This window comes from Petaurus breviceps, unplaced genomic scaffold (assembly GCF_028583685.1).
Source record: "Petaurus breviceps papuanus isolate PSGF00001 unplaced genomic scaffold, PetGlider_PUasm1.0 90731, whole genome shotgun sequence".
NCBI lineage: Eukaryota > Metazoa > Chordata > Mammalia > Diprotodontia > Petauridae > Petaurus > Petaurus breviceps.
In genome coordinates this window covers 6,789,679-6,803,361 of record NW_027187325.1, presented here as the reverse complement: position 1 = coordinate 6,803,361, position 13,683 = coordinate 6,789,679, and the positions used below count along the sequence as shown (strand labels likewise).

At 35.3% G+C, this 13,683-nt stretch overlaps 2 long non-coding RNA genes across 6 annotated transcripts in view; one reads left to right on the top strand and one right to left on the bottom strand.

The window, feature by feature from the left end:
• The window catches only part of LOC138145218 (uncharacterized), a 1,102,603-nt gene that overhangs the window by 569,008 nt on the left and 519,912 nt on the right, over positions 1 to 13,683 (bottom strand). The gene's annotated exons all lie outside the window — the stretch shown is intronic.
• The window catches only part of LOC138145248 (uncharacterized), a 312,510-nt gene that overhangs the window by 137,230 nt on the left and 161,597 nt on the right, over positions 1 to 13,683 (top strand). The window contains exons 4-5 of one of the 5 annotated variants that reach the window (XR_011164162.1): positions 2,078 to 2,211; positions 7,526 to 8,492. The exons of 2 other annotated variants lie outside the window; for them this stretch is intronic. This is a non-coding gene — a long non-coding RNA (uncharacterized lncRNA). Of the gene's footprint in view, positions 1 to 2,077; positions 2,212 to 3,060; positions 4,333 to 7,525; positions 8,493 to 13,683 lie in introns of those variants that run through there. 2 more of the 5 variants (XR_011164160.1, XR_011164159.1) reach the window with 2 other exon arrangements.

Genomic DNA, 13,683 nt, shown 5'->3' with positions numbered 1-13,683 from the left:
AAAACACCAGAGGGCAAAATAGAGGTTGAAAGAGTCCACTGATCACCTCCTGAAAAAGATCTCAAAAAGAAAACTCCTAGAAATGTTATAGCCAGGTTCCAGAATTCCCAGATCAAGGAGAAGGTATTGCAAGCAGCCAGGAAGAAACAACTTGAATATTGTGGAAACACAATCAGGATAACACAGGATCTGGCCACTTCTACACTGAGGGATTGAAGGGCCTGGAATATGATTTTATAGAGGGCAAAGGAGCTGGGATTAAAACCAAGAATCACCTACCCAGCAAAACTGAGTATCATGTTTCAGGGGAAAATATGGTCATTCAGTGGAATAGAAGACTTTCAAGCATTCTTGATGAAAAAACCAGAGTAGAATAGAAAATTTGACATTCAGATACAAGAAGCAAGAGAATTATGAGCAGGTAAAGAGAAAAGAAATCATAAGGAACTTATTAAAGTTGAACTATTTACATTCCTACATGGAAAAGCAACAATTGTAACTTATAAAATTTTTCTTAGTATGAGAATCATTGAAGGGAATAGAAATGTGTGTGTTTGTGTATATATATATATATACGTACACATGTATCAGTCTATATAGGAGGGTATATGGCCATGTGAATACATATGTGAATGTGTATATATATGTGTACAGGTATACATAGATAGAGGGCACAGGACCAATTTAATGGGAAGGATGATACTTAAAAGGTGAAATTAAGAGGTGAGAAAGGAATATAAAGAGAGGAGATGGAGAGAGACAGAATAGGGTAAACTATCTCATAGAAGAGGTAAGGGAAAATGGTTACAATGGAGGGGAAGAACAGGAAGGCAAAAGGGAATGGGTCAACTTTATTTTCATTGAATTTGGCTTAAGGAGGGAATGACATAGACACTAAATAGGGTATCTCACACTACAGGAGAGTAGGGAGGAAGGGGATGAGAGGGGGGATGATTGAAGGGAGGACAGGTTGGGAGGGTGGGAAGTTGGAAGCATCCACTTTTGAAAAGGAACAGGATCAAAGTAGAGAATAGAACAAGTGGGAGGTGGGATAGGAGTGAGGGAAATATATTCAGTCTTTCACAATATATCTCCTGTGGAAATGTTTTGCACAGCTACACATGTACAACCTATATTGAATTGCTTATCTTCCCAGTAAGGGTGGGTGACAAGGCAGGAGGGAAATGAATCTGGAATTCAAAGTTTTAAAATCAAATATTTAAAAATACATACATATACTATTATCAATATTATTTTACATGTAACTGGGAAATAAGATATACAGGCACTGGGGCATAGAGATCCACCATGCCCTACTGGAAAGTTGGAGGGGGTTTGGGGGAAGATATGGGAGAGAGAAGATTGGAGGAGGGGATATCCAGTGGGATAGCTATTTTGGGGTGGTGGGTAGGGGGAAAACAGGGAGAAAATTTGTAACTCAAAATCTTGCGGAAATGAATGATGTAAACTGAAGTTAATAAAACATTTGATAAAAAATAAAAAAAATAAAAACAATAAAAAAAGAAAAGGAAAAGGTTATTTGGGATTGCTGACTAAAAAGATAGTCATGATGACATTAGCAGTTAGGAACTAGTCACCATAAAAATCTTTTTGAGAATAGTCTCTACAAGTTTCAGTGGAATGAGTGCTCCTTGAAGATACAGACTGTTATTCTCTTGGTTATTTTTGCCTTATGTATCCCCAGGATGTGGTGCACTATTGTAGATATTTTGGGAAATACTTATTTGTTGAACTGAATTGAATCAAGGACATAATTAATGAAAACATGAGAAGAGAAGGAGGCTTTCATAGATGATCTTCTGTAACAGAACATATCCTCCTAGTCACATAACTGAGTGAAATGTGTAGAAAAATCAAGACTCACTGTGTTTGTGTGTGTGTGTGTGTGTGTGTGTGAGAGAGAGAGAGAGAGAGAGAGAGAGAGAGAGAGACAGAGAGAGAGAGAGAGAGAGAGACAGAGAGAATTTATTAAGCATTTACTATGTGCCAGTGCCAAGCACTATTTTAAGAGCTGAGCATATGAATAAAAGAGTAATAGACTGTCTTTACTCTCAAGGAGGTTTCATTGTAATGAGTAAAAACAACACATAAAAGGCATCTGGAAAGCTGAAGAGCATGGCACATGGACAGTAGCATAATGGAGAAGTCAAAGAAGTGCTTTGGAGGTTTGGAGCCAAGCAAGGTAGCAAGGTAAGAGCAAAGCTGGTGACCAAAACCCTGAGTTATTGTAGGGGCATAATCTAATTTTCTTCTGGGGAAGGAGTGGAAGTATTGGCTAGTAACTAGAACCAATGTCGTGGCTCTCTGTCTTTCTCATCTCTCTCCTACCCCTAAGCAATTAGTGTACTCTTATTTTTTCCTACCTGTCCAGGTCCCTTATTGTGGGCTGCAGTTTGTGTTTTCTTTTGTGCTTACGACCCCTCCTGTGTCACATCCTATGAAGCTGTTTTTGTAAACAGTGCATGTAGATGATGAGGGATACAGATACAAATGAATCTATGTTGTCATTTGTATTTATTCAGTTGTCTCTTCATTATTTTCAATGATGAGTTCTAACCCCCAAATGAACAAGAATTCTTTACTGTCTAAGTGATCAGGCAATTAAGTTGTGCAGTAGACGTAGCACCAGACCCGGAGCCAGTAAGACCTGAGTTGAAATTCAGTCTCAGACCCTTGGTAGGAGTAGGACCCTTTGGAAAGTCACTTAACCTTTGTCTGCCTTAGTTTAATCAATTATAAAATTGGGATTACAATAGTACCTACATGCCAGAGTCATGAGGATCCAATGAGATATTTGTAAAATACTTAGCACAGGGTGTAGCACATTGAAGGTACTTAATAAATGCTTGATCTCTCTTCCTTCCTCTGTATAACCACAGAGATTATACAGCTGAAAGGAACCTTAGAGAACAGCTAGTTCAATCCTCCCATTTTACCAAAGTGGGAAATAAAGACCCAGAGAGATAAAGTGATTATTTAAGGACTATGCAGTTAAGTTGTTGACAAAGTTTGTATTAATTCAGTTCTACTATTTCCCAGTTGTGTTGCTCACTCTTCTAGTTGGATAATACATGGAGCCAAGATGGAGGAGAAGAAGCACACACTTGGTTCGGGCTTCCTTCCAATCACTTCCAATGCATGTAAAAAACTGACTAAGCAAACTTTAGAGCTGCAGAACCCACAAAGAGACAAAGAGAAACAAAGCTCCTGCTTAAAGATGACTGCAGGCTGGCAGGAAGGGTCTATCACACCAGGCTGGGAGCTGAGTATGGTTCCCAGCCCCAGGGTGACCTCGACCAGCGGCAGGCCTGGAGAAGACTTCAGGAGAGAGAATCACCAGCAGCTGTGGGGGTTTCCAGAACTATCAACCCATAAATGCCAAAAAGCAAGTAAAAGGTCAGTGGGGAACTATGTGGCAATAGGGGGACCAAGAGCAAAGTCCAACACCTACCCCCAGGGTGAGAAGCAGTGGAAGCACAGCAGCTGTGCAGCCGCCATTGCCTGGCTGTCTCAGGATCTCCTGGATTGCAGATTGCAGTGGGACTGAACAACTATTCAGAGGGTAATTGCTCTTGCTTTCACCTGCTTGGAACTGGATCATGGACTTGGGTGGTGGTCCTGGGGTATCTGTCCAGTGAGCCAGAGCTTGTAGTGTTTGTAGAGAGGGCACCCAACTAATAGCTCCAGCAGCTGCAAAACCCCAGCAATTTGGGACAAAGGTCTCTCTATTCTGGAAGCAGAGTTCTACAGTGGCAAGGAGCTCAAAAGTCAAGTAATTGGCTGCCAATATAATCAAGCAACAGAATCACAAACAGATGATAGAATCCTTTTTTTGGGGACAAAAAGGATCAAGGCCCAATGGAGTGGGAGGAAGACATCAAAGTCAGAACTCCTGCATCAAAAACATCCAAGAAAAAGATGAATTGGTTACAGGATGTGGAGGAGCTCAGGAAGGATTTTGAAAATCAAATAAGAGAAGTGGAGGTCAAATTGGGAAGAGAAATGAGAATAATACAAGAAAATCATGAAAAGTAAGTCAATAGGCTGCTAAAGGAGACCCAAAAATACACTGAATAAAACATCACCTTAAAAAATAGGCTAACTCAGATGGAAAAAGAGACTCAAAAGCCAGTGAAGAGAAGAATACCTTAAAAAGTCGAATTTTCCAGATGGAAAAAGAATTTCAAAAACTCTCTGAAAAGAATAACTCCTTCAAAAATAGATTGGAACAACTGGAAGCTAATGACTTTATGAGAAATGAGGATATTATAAGACAGACCCAAACAAATGAAAAAATAGAAGGCAATGTGAAATATCTCCTGGAAAAAACACTGACCTGGAAAATAGATCCAGGAGAGATAATTAAAAAATTATTGAACTACCTGAAAGCCATGATAAAAAAAAAGCCTAGACACCATCTTTCAAGAAATTATCAAGCAAAATTGTCCTGATATTCTAGAACCAGACGGCAAAATAGAAATTGAAAGAATTCACCAATCACCTCTTAAAAAAAATCCCTAAAAGAAAACTCCTAGGAATATTATAGCCAAATTCCAGAGTTCCCAGGCCAAGGGGAAAATACTGCAAGTAGTCAGGAAAAAACCATTTGAGCATTGTGGAAACACAATCAGGACAACACAAGACTTAGCAGCTTCTATGTTAAGGGATCAAAGGGCTTGGAATATGATATTCCATATGTCAAAGCTAGGATTAAAACCAAGAATCACCTACCCAGCAAAACTGAGTATAATTCTACAGGGAAAAATATGGTCATTCAATGAAATAGAGGATTTTCAAGCATTCTTGATGAAAAAACATGAGCTGAACAGAAAATTTAACTTTCCAATGTAAGAAGGAAGATAAGCTTGAGAAGGTAAACAGGAAAAAGAAATCATAAGGAGCTTATTAAAATTGAACTATTTACATTCCTACATGGAAAAATAATAATTGTAACACATAAGACTGTTCTCTGTATGAGGATAGTTGAAGGGAATATATGTAATATATATATATATACACACACACATACATAAATATGTATGTATAGGAGGGTGTATGTGTATGTAAATATATATGTGTGTGGGCATATGTATGTTCATGTATACATAGACAGAGGGCACAGGATGAGTTTAACATGAAGGGATAAAATCTAAAAAATAAAATTAAGAAGTGAGAGGAATTTATTGGGAGAAGGAGAAAGGAGGAGATAGATTAGAGTAAATTATTTCATATAAAAGAGGCAAGAGAAAACTGTTACAATGGTGGGGTAGAATAGGAAGGTTGAAAGGGAATGGGACAACCTTAGTCTCATTGAATTTGGCTTAAGGAGGGAATAACATACACACTTAGTTTGGTATCTTATGCTACAGGAAAATAGGGGGGAAGGGGATAAGAGGGGGAATGACAGAAGGGAGGGCAGATTGGAGGAGAGGGTAGTTAGAAGCAAATATTTTTGAAAAGGGATAGGGTCAAAGCAAAAAATGGAATTAGTGGAGGCTGGGATAGGATGGAGGGAAATACAGTTGGTCTTTTACAGTATGACAACTATGGAAATGATTTGGATAACTGCACATGTACATGTATTGAATCACTTGTCTTCCCAGTGGGAAAGAGTAAGGAGGGAGGAAGGGAAAAAAATCTGGAACTCAAAGTTTTATAAACAAATGTTTAAAAACAAGTCTTGTCAGCTTGGGCATGTCTTTACTTCTGTTCTATTCCTGATCAATAAGATTTTCTAAAACATTAAGCATTTAAAAAAATTAGAAGCAAACCTTATAAAATTTGCCAATTTTGTCTTTTTATTAAGGTTTACTTTTCTTTTTAATGAGAAACTATGTCTAAAATATATTTCTTATTGCACTGTCATTTTCCTGTAATGGAATTCAACCTGAACCATCTATTCATGCTTGAAGCTATATGGAATCTCTTTTGCTGTGCTGACTTACCAAATAAGCCTGTCTTCTTGTTTTCTTGGTTCTAACTCCTCAAAATGCTAATTGATGTAGGCAATAAGCCTTCTTGTCACATCCCACCTGTCTTTCCACATTTCTGATTGCTGTTGTATCTTTTGACTAAGCTTTTCTGGATGCTTTAGTTCATCTAAATTTTTGACTTTTCCTTGACACTGTTTAATTCTGCTCATTATTTCTGAAGTTTAACTTATTTTTCCTACTATTCTCCTTTTACTGTTACTTTAAAAATATTTTCTAACAATTTAGAATCACAATAAATGAGAGCAATTTTTACCTTGAAACTTGATCCAGATACTGTGTTCTTGAAATATGATTAGACAAGTCTTTTTTCTTTTCTGGTACCATAATTGAGCTGAAGTTATAAAATTTTATGGATTAGTTGAAACAGAAGTGAGTGTCAACATCTGGTTTTGCTTTTTTCAGTGGAATAGATTATATTCCCACATATTCAATTTGGCAATTCAATGTATTTGATTAGGTAGGCAGATTTAGTCTTTGCATTACTTTTATGTAGGCTGCATTGTGTTCTTATCCTTAAAAATTCAGTGAGCAGGCTATAATACATTACAAAAGAAGGATTATACTGCATATATTATATTATACAGAATTCCACAATAGAGGAAAAACTGGTTCTGGAGTTGAAGGAAGAGGTTTTCAGTCCTACCTTTTATACTACTTTTGTGACATTAGGAAAGCCTTGAGTTCTGTTTTTTTAATCTGTAAAATGAATAAATTGGATTACATTGAATCTAAGGTTCCTTCCAACTCTGGGTTAGGATCCATGAAAATAATTTCATTGGAGAAATGTTTACTTGGAAAAAAAATGAGTCAGTCACATGACAAGAGAGAGAGATAATCTACAGGTAACTCACATGCTAACTGATAACCATATTGTGTAAAAAAGTTCCCTAGCCCTTTGTGTTGAACTGATGGACTTATATGGATGAGAGTGGCACAGATTAGGTAGGCATGAATGGACTACAATTTGTATTGTTGGAGAGAATGTAAACACCAAAAAAATCACAGAAATGTTGGAATATTGAACAACAATAATAATATTAAACATTTATATAGCACCTACTATGTGTCAGGCACTGTGCTAAGTGCTTTAAAATTATCTCACGTGATCCTCACATATATAACTATATATGTGTTAGTAAATATGCGTATCTGTATATGTATATGCATGTGTATGTGTGTGCATAGACATAGGGATTAGTCATAAATACACATAGCATAGCAATTTTTCATGATATTTTTCAAGGAAGGACTTTCAGATAGAGTGATAGAGTAGATCACTGTCCATATTTAAGGATGCTTTTTCTGCTGTCAGATGGTTTATGTCTCAAAATTACTCTTGATAAAATGCCAAATAGATTGTGACTTCTAATGTGACAGTTCCTAATTCCATGTAGGATATCACTAAGTCTTATTTTTGACTATGGTTTTAAAAGTTTGATAGAATATTGCATCTAGGAAGGAGCTCAGAGATCATCTCATTCACCTTTCTCCTTTTCTGACTCATTTTACAGGAGACGAAACTGAAAGCCTGAGAAAGGACATGACATTCAACTCACACAGATAATTAAAAGTAGAACCTGGTCTCAAATTCAGGTTTCCTGACTTCTAATCCAGGATGTGTTATAGGACATATATACGACCTTATCAAGGTCTCAAGAAAGTATAGCAAGCATTCTGTTTGTTTGGAGAGTTGAAGATGTCTTTCTTTCTCTCCCTTTCTCTCATCATCCTCTCCCTCTCTTCTTCTCTCTGTACCTATGCATTTATATCTATTTGTATACACACACAATTACTCCACTATATGCATTTATATTATATAAGTATATAAAATAAGTCATATATCTTTAAAATATAAATATATATCTGTATACACATGTTATATGGATATACATATAACATACGTGTATGCACATACGCATACAATGTATATATGCCCAATGCATGTGTGTAACACACAAGTACAAACATGCACATGATGCACATATATGGATGTATTTGTTAACATGTATATGGTTATAGTTTATGTCTGTATATTTATGTGTGTATATACATATGTATATATATGTATATTTATATACAGTTGCTTGTTTGTTTGTTTCTATCTATCTTACTGTAGTATAGAAGAAAAAAGAATCCTGAACTTGGAGTCAGGAGAACCTGACACTGCCTTTGACACTTGATAGCTTTCCACCATGGAAAGTCTTTACCTCTTAAAGCTCAATTTTCCTCCTTTATAAAATGGGGATGATAATAGCACATTTTGTCTTAGCTTACAGCTATTTTTCCTTCTCTTGTTTTCCCAATTCCTGGCTAAAGGTCCTATAAATGTGTTTGTTTAAATTTCTTCCAAATGATTGTTTTCAACCAGTGTCAGTGAATGTGAAATTGATGAAAAAATGTCACTACAAAGATGTTGTGTTATAGTAACTCTACCTTCCAATATCATTTGGAACTTTATAAAGGCCTCTTAACACTCAATTTTATTCTTTTTTTTTTTTTAAGCAATTGGGGTTAAGTAACTTGCTCAAGGTTACATGGCCAGTTATTATTTCTGGGTGTGGTGCTGAGTCTCTGAGCCCGGATTTGATCCAGGTTATCCTGACACTGGGTCTGGCACTCTTACTCGCTGAGCCACCTGGCCACCCCTAAGCAATTGGGGTTAAGTAACTTGCTCAAGGTTACACGGCCAGGTGTTTCTGGGTGGGTGCTAAGTGTCTGAGCCCGGGCTTCGATCTCCAGGTCATCCCGACACTGGAGCTGGTGCTCTTACTTGCTGAGCCACCTGGCCGCCCCTAAGCAATTGGGGTTAAGTAACTTGCTCAAGGTTACACGGCCAGGTGTTTCTGGGTGGGTGCTAAGTGTCTGAGCCTGGGATTCGATCTCCAGGTCATCCCGACACTGGAGCCGGTGCTCTTACTCGCTGTGCTACCTGGCCGCCCCTACAAGTTTATTCTTTTAAGCTCAAATTATTGGAAAATGAATCTCCAAGAAAAGTCCTCCTCCTCTGTCTTTCAGTAGCATGTTAGTATTAGGTGACTCTCACCCATAATTTGTAAAAGAAGTAAAGGAAAGAGCTCTGAACCATGGTCTGAGTTAGAACTGATCATACTGTTCCTACCTTTGTGATATTGGGGGGTGTCATGTCTCAAAGGCTCCTTTTCTTCATGTGTACACTGAATGGGTCAGACTAGATGATCACAACATTTCTGTTTAGTTTTAACGTTCGAACAGAAGTTACAAGCCCCTTAACCTTAGTCTGATCCTCTGACTTAACTGGGTAGCAATTAACAAGCTACTGAACCATTTGGCCTCAGTGTGGTGTGATGAAAAAAGCATAAAATTTGGAGTTAGAAAGCTAGGTTCAAATCCCTGCTTCTGTCAGTGACTTGAATGACCTTCAGTAAAAGTCATTAAATTTTTTTCTTTTCCAAAGAAATTATTTATTTTACATATCCATTTAAAAAATTTTAGAGTTCTGAATTCTTTTTCTTTTCCACATTTTCTCCACCCATTAAGAAGATGACAAATGTGATATCATTTACACATGTGAAATCAAGCAAAGTTTATTTCCAATTTGCACTCAGACTCCATCAGTTCTTCCTCTGGAGGTGGATAGCATTTTTCATCATGGATCCTTGAAATTGTCTTAGATCATTATATTGATCAGAATAGCTAAGTCATTCATAGTTGATTGTCAAAAAGAATTAATATTACTTTATACAATGTTCTCTGGTTTTGTTCACCTCGCTTTGCATCAATTCATAATGGGAACCATCTAGTACATCATCTCTTATAGCATGATAGTACTCATACAATCATATATCACAGCTTGTTGAGCCATTCCCCATTTTTTTTGCTACCATAAAAAGAACTGCTATAAATATTTTTGTGCAAATAGATCTTTTTCCTTTAAAAAAATTCTTTGGGATATAGACCTAGTAATGGTATTGCTGGGTCAAAGGGCATACAGTTTTATAGCCCTTTGGGCATAGTTCCAAATTGCTTTCCAGAACAGTTGAATTAGTTCATAACTGCACCAAAACTGCATTAATGTACCATTTTTTCCATATCCTTTCCAACATTTGTCATTTTTCTTTTCTGTCATATTGACCAAACTGATAGGTGTGAGGTAAGTGATACTTTAGAGGTGTTTTAGTTTACATTTCTCTAATCAATAGTGATTGAGAACTTTTTTTATATGATTATAAATAGCTTTAATTTCTTTGTATGAAAATTGCCTATTTCTATCCTTTGACCATTTATCAAATGACTTTTTTGTTATAAATTTGACTCAGTTCTTTATATAGTTGAGAAATGAGACTTTTAGCAGAGAAACTTGCTGTTAAATGTTTTCCCCAGTTTTCTGCTTTTCTTCTGATCTTAGCTGCATTGATTTTGTTTGTAAAAAAAATAAAATTATTTATTTTATTTCCCATAATGTTCTCTATCTCTTGTGTGATCATAAATTGTTTGCTTATCCATAAATCTGACTGGTAAAATTTTTAATGCTCCAGTAGTTTGCTTATGATGTCACTCTTTATATCTAAATCATGTGTCCATTTTGACCTTACCTTGGAGTAAAGTGTGAGATGTTGGTCTATACCTAGTTTTGCTGAATTGATTTGCAGTTTTCCCAGCAAATTTTTTTTTCAAATAGTTAATTCTTTTCCCCAAAACTTGGATTTTAGATTTATTGAACACCACATTACTATGGTCATTTACTACTGTGCATTGTTTACCAGATCTATTCCACTGATACATAACTTTATTTCTTAGTACCAGATTGCTTTAATGATTACTGCTTTGTAAATTAGTTTCAGATCTGGTACTTCTAGTCCATTTTTTTTTTCACATTTTTTCATTATTTTCCCTGATTAATTCCCCTGATATTTTCAACATTTTGTTTTTCCAGATGAATTTTGTTATTATATTTTCTAGCTCTATAAAATAGCATTTTGGTAGTTTGATTGGCATGGCAATGTAAAGATAAATTAATATGTAGAATTGTCATTGCTATCATATTGGATCAACCTACCCATAAGCAATTAATATTTCTCAAGTTATTTAGATCTGTCTTTGTATTAAGTGTTTTGTAATTATGTCCATAAAATTCCTGAATTTGTGTTAGTATTTAGACTCTCAAGGATTTTATATTTTTCTGCTGTTCTTTCAAATGTAATTTCTCCTTCTGTTGGACTTTGCTGGCAACACAAAAAATACTAATGATTTATGTGAGTTTATTTCATATACTGTGACTTTGCTAAAGTTGTTAATTGTTTTAATTAGTTTTTAAATTGATTTTCTAGGATTCTCTAAGTATACCATCCTATTGTTTGCAAAGAGTGATAATCTTTTTCCCTCATTGCCTGGTCCAATTACTTAAATTTCTTTTTCTTGTCTTATTGCCATAGTTAGCATTTCTAGTATAATATTGAATAATAGTGGGTGTAAGAGGTAGCCTTGCTTCATGAACCCTGATCTTATTGGGAAGGCTTCTAGCTTATACTTATTACATATAATGCTTGCTGATGGCTTTAGATAGAAGCTACTTATCATTTTAAGGATACCTCCATTTATTTCTTAACTTTTTAGTGTTTTTTTTAAAATAGGAATGAGTATTATATTTTGTCAAAAGCTTTTTCTGCATCTATTGAGAAAATCATATGGTTTTTGTTGTTTTTGTTTTGATATGGTATTTTATGCTTATAGTTTCCCTAATATTGCACTGGACCTACATTCTTGGTATAAATTCCATCTCATCATAATGTATGAGCTTTGTGACACATTGCTGTAATGTCCTTGCTTTTATTTTATTTAAAATTTTTTTTGCAGTGATATTCACCAGGGGAATTGGTCTATAGTTTTTTTCTCTACTTTTGCTTTTCTTGATTTAGCTATCAACCACATTTGTCTCATAAAAGAGATTTGGTAAGACTCCTTCTTTGCTTATTTTTTTTCCAAATAATTTATGTAGTATTGGGATGAATTGCTGTTTAATGTTTGGTAGAATTCTTTTGTGAATCCATCTGGTTCTGGGAACATTTTCCTAGGGAGCTCAGTTATGGTTTGTTCATTTACTGTTTCTAAGATAGGATTATTTAAACATTCTCTTTTCTGTTAATCTGAGCAATTTACATTTTTTTTGCAAATATTCATCCATTTTGCTTAGATTTTTAGATTTATTGGCATACAACTGGGCAAAATATCTCCTAATCATTGCTTTCATTTCCTCTTTAATTTGGATACTGGTAACCTGAATTTTTCTTTCTTTCTTTATAAAATCAAATTAACCAATGGTTTACCTGCTTTATTTTTTTTATCATTTCCCCCCATTTTTATTAGTTTAGCATTTACTTTTTACTTTTAATGTTATTAATCTCTTGCTTGATTTTCAGGACTTCGAAATTGGTGTTTAATTGTGGATTTTAATTTGTTCTTTTTCTACTTTCTAAATTGCATACCCAATTCATTCGTCCATCAGCTCTTTCTCTATTTTATTGATATAAGCAGTTAGAGATGTAAATTTTCCCCTAAGTACTGCTTTGGCTGCATCCCACAAATTTTGGTATGCTGTCTTATTGTATTCATTTTCCTCAATAAAATTATTATATTTTCTGTGATTTGTTCTTTGAACTAATCATTCTTTAGGATTAGATTATTTAACTTCTGGCTAATTTTTAATCTGTGTTTCATGGAGCTTTCTTGAATAAAATTTGTATTGCATTATGATCTTAAAAGATGCATTTAATATTTCTGCTTTTCTGTATTCATTTGTAAAGTTTTTATGTGATCATTTTTTTTTCTGAAGGTGCAATTTACAGCTGGGAAAAATGTATACTTCCTTCTATTCCCATTCAATTCTCTCCAGAGGTCTATCATATTTAATGTTTCTAAAATTCTATTCTTTTTAACTTCTTTCTTGTTTATATTTTGTTTAGATTTACCTAGTTCTGAGAGGAGAAAATTGAGGTCCTCTACTAGTATACTTTTACTATTTCTTCCTGTAACTCATTTCACTTTTCCTTTAAGAATGTGGATGCTAGGTCATTTGGTGCATATTTGTTTACCATTGATATTGCTTCATTGTCTTTGGTACCTGTTAGCAAAATAGTTTTCCTATTTATCTCTTTGAATTAGGTGTATTTTTGCTTTTGCTTTGTCTGAGATCATTATTGGTATCCCTGCTTTTTTTTTTCTTTTTAACCTCAGTTGAAGTATAATAGATTTTGCTCCAGTAGCTTATTTTTACTTTGTTTTTTTTCTCTCTGTTTCAAGTACATTTCTTGTAAACAACATACTGTTGCACTATGGTTTCTAATTAATTCTGCTATCCACTTTCATTTTATAAGTGAGTTTATCCCACTGACATTCTCTCTTATGATTATTGTTTAATTCTCTCTATCCTCCTTTATTCCTCCTCCTCCCCCTCCTCTCTCTGTGCTGTCTCTGTCTTTGTCTTTGTCTCTGTCTCTGTCTCTCTCGCTCTTGCTCTCGCTCTCTGTGTTAAGTGTCTGAGGCCAAATTTGAACTCAGGTCCTCCTCATTCCAGGGCTGGCAGGCACTCTATTCACTGCACCACCTAGCTTCTTCCTCTTCTTCTTCCTCTTCTTCTTCTTCTTCTTCTTCTTCTTCTTCTTCTTCTTCTTCTTCTTCTTCTTCTTCTTCTTCT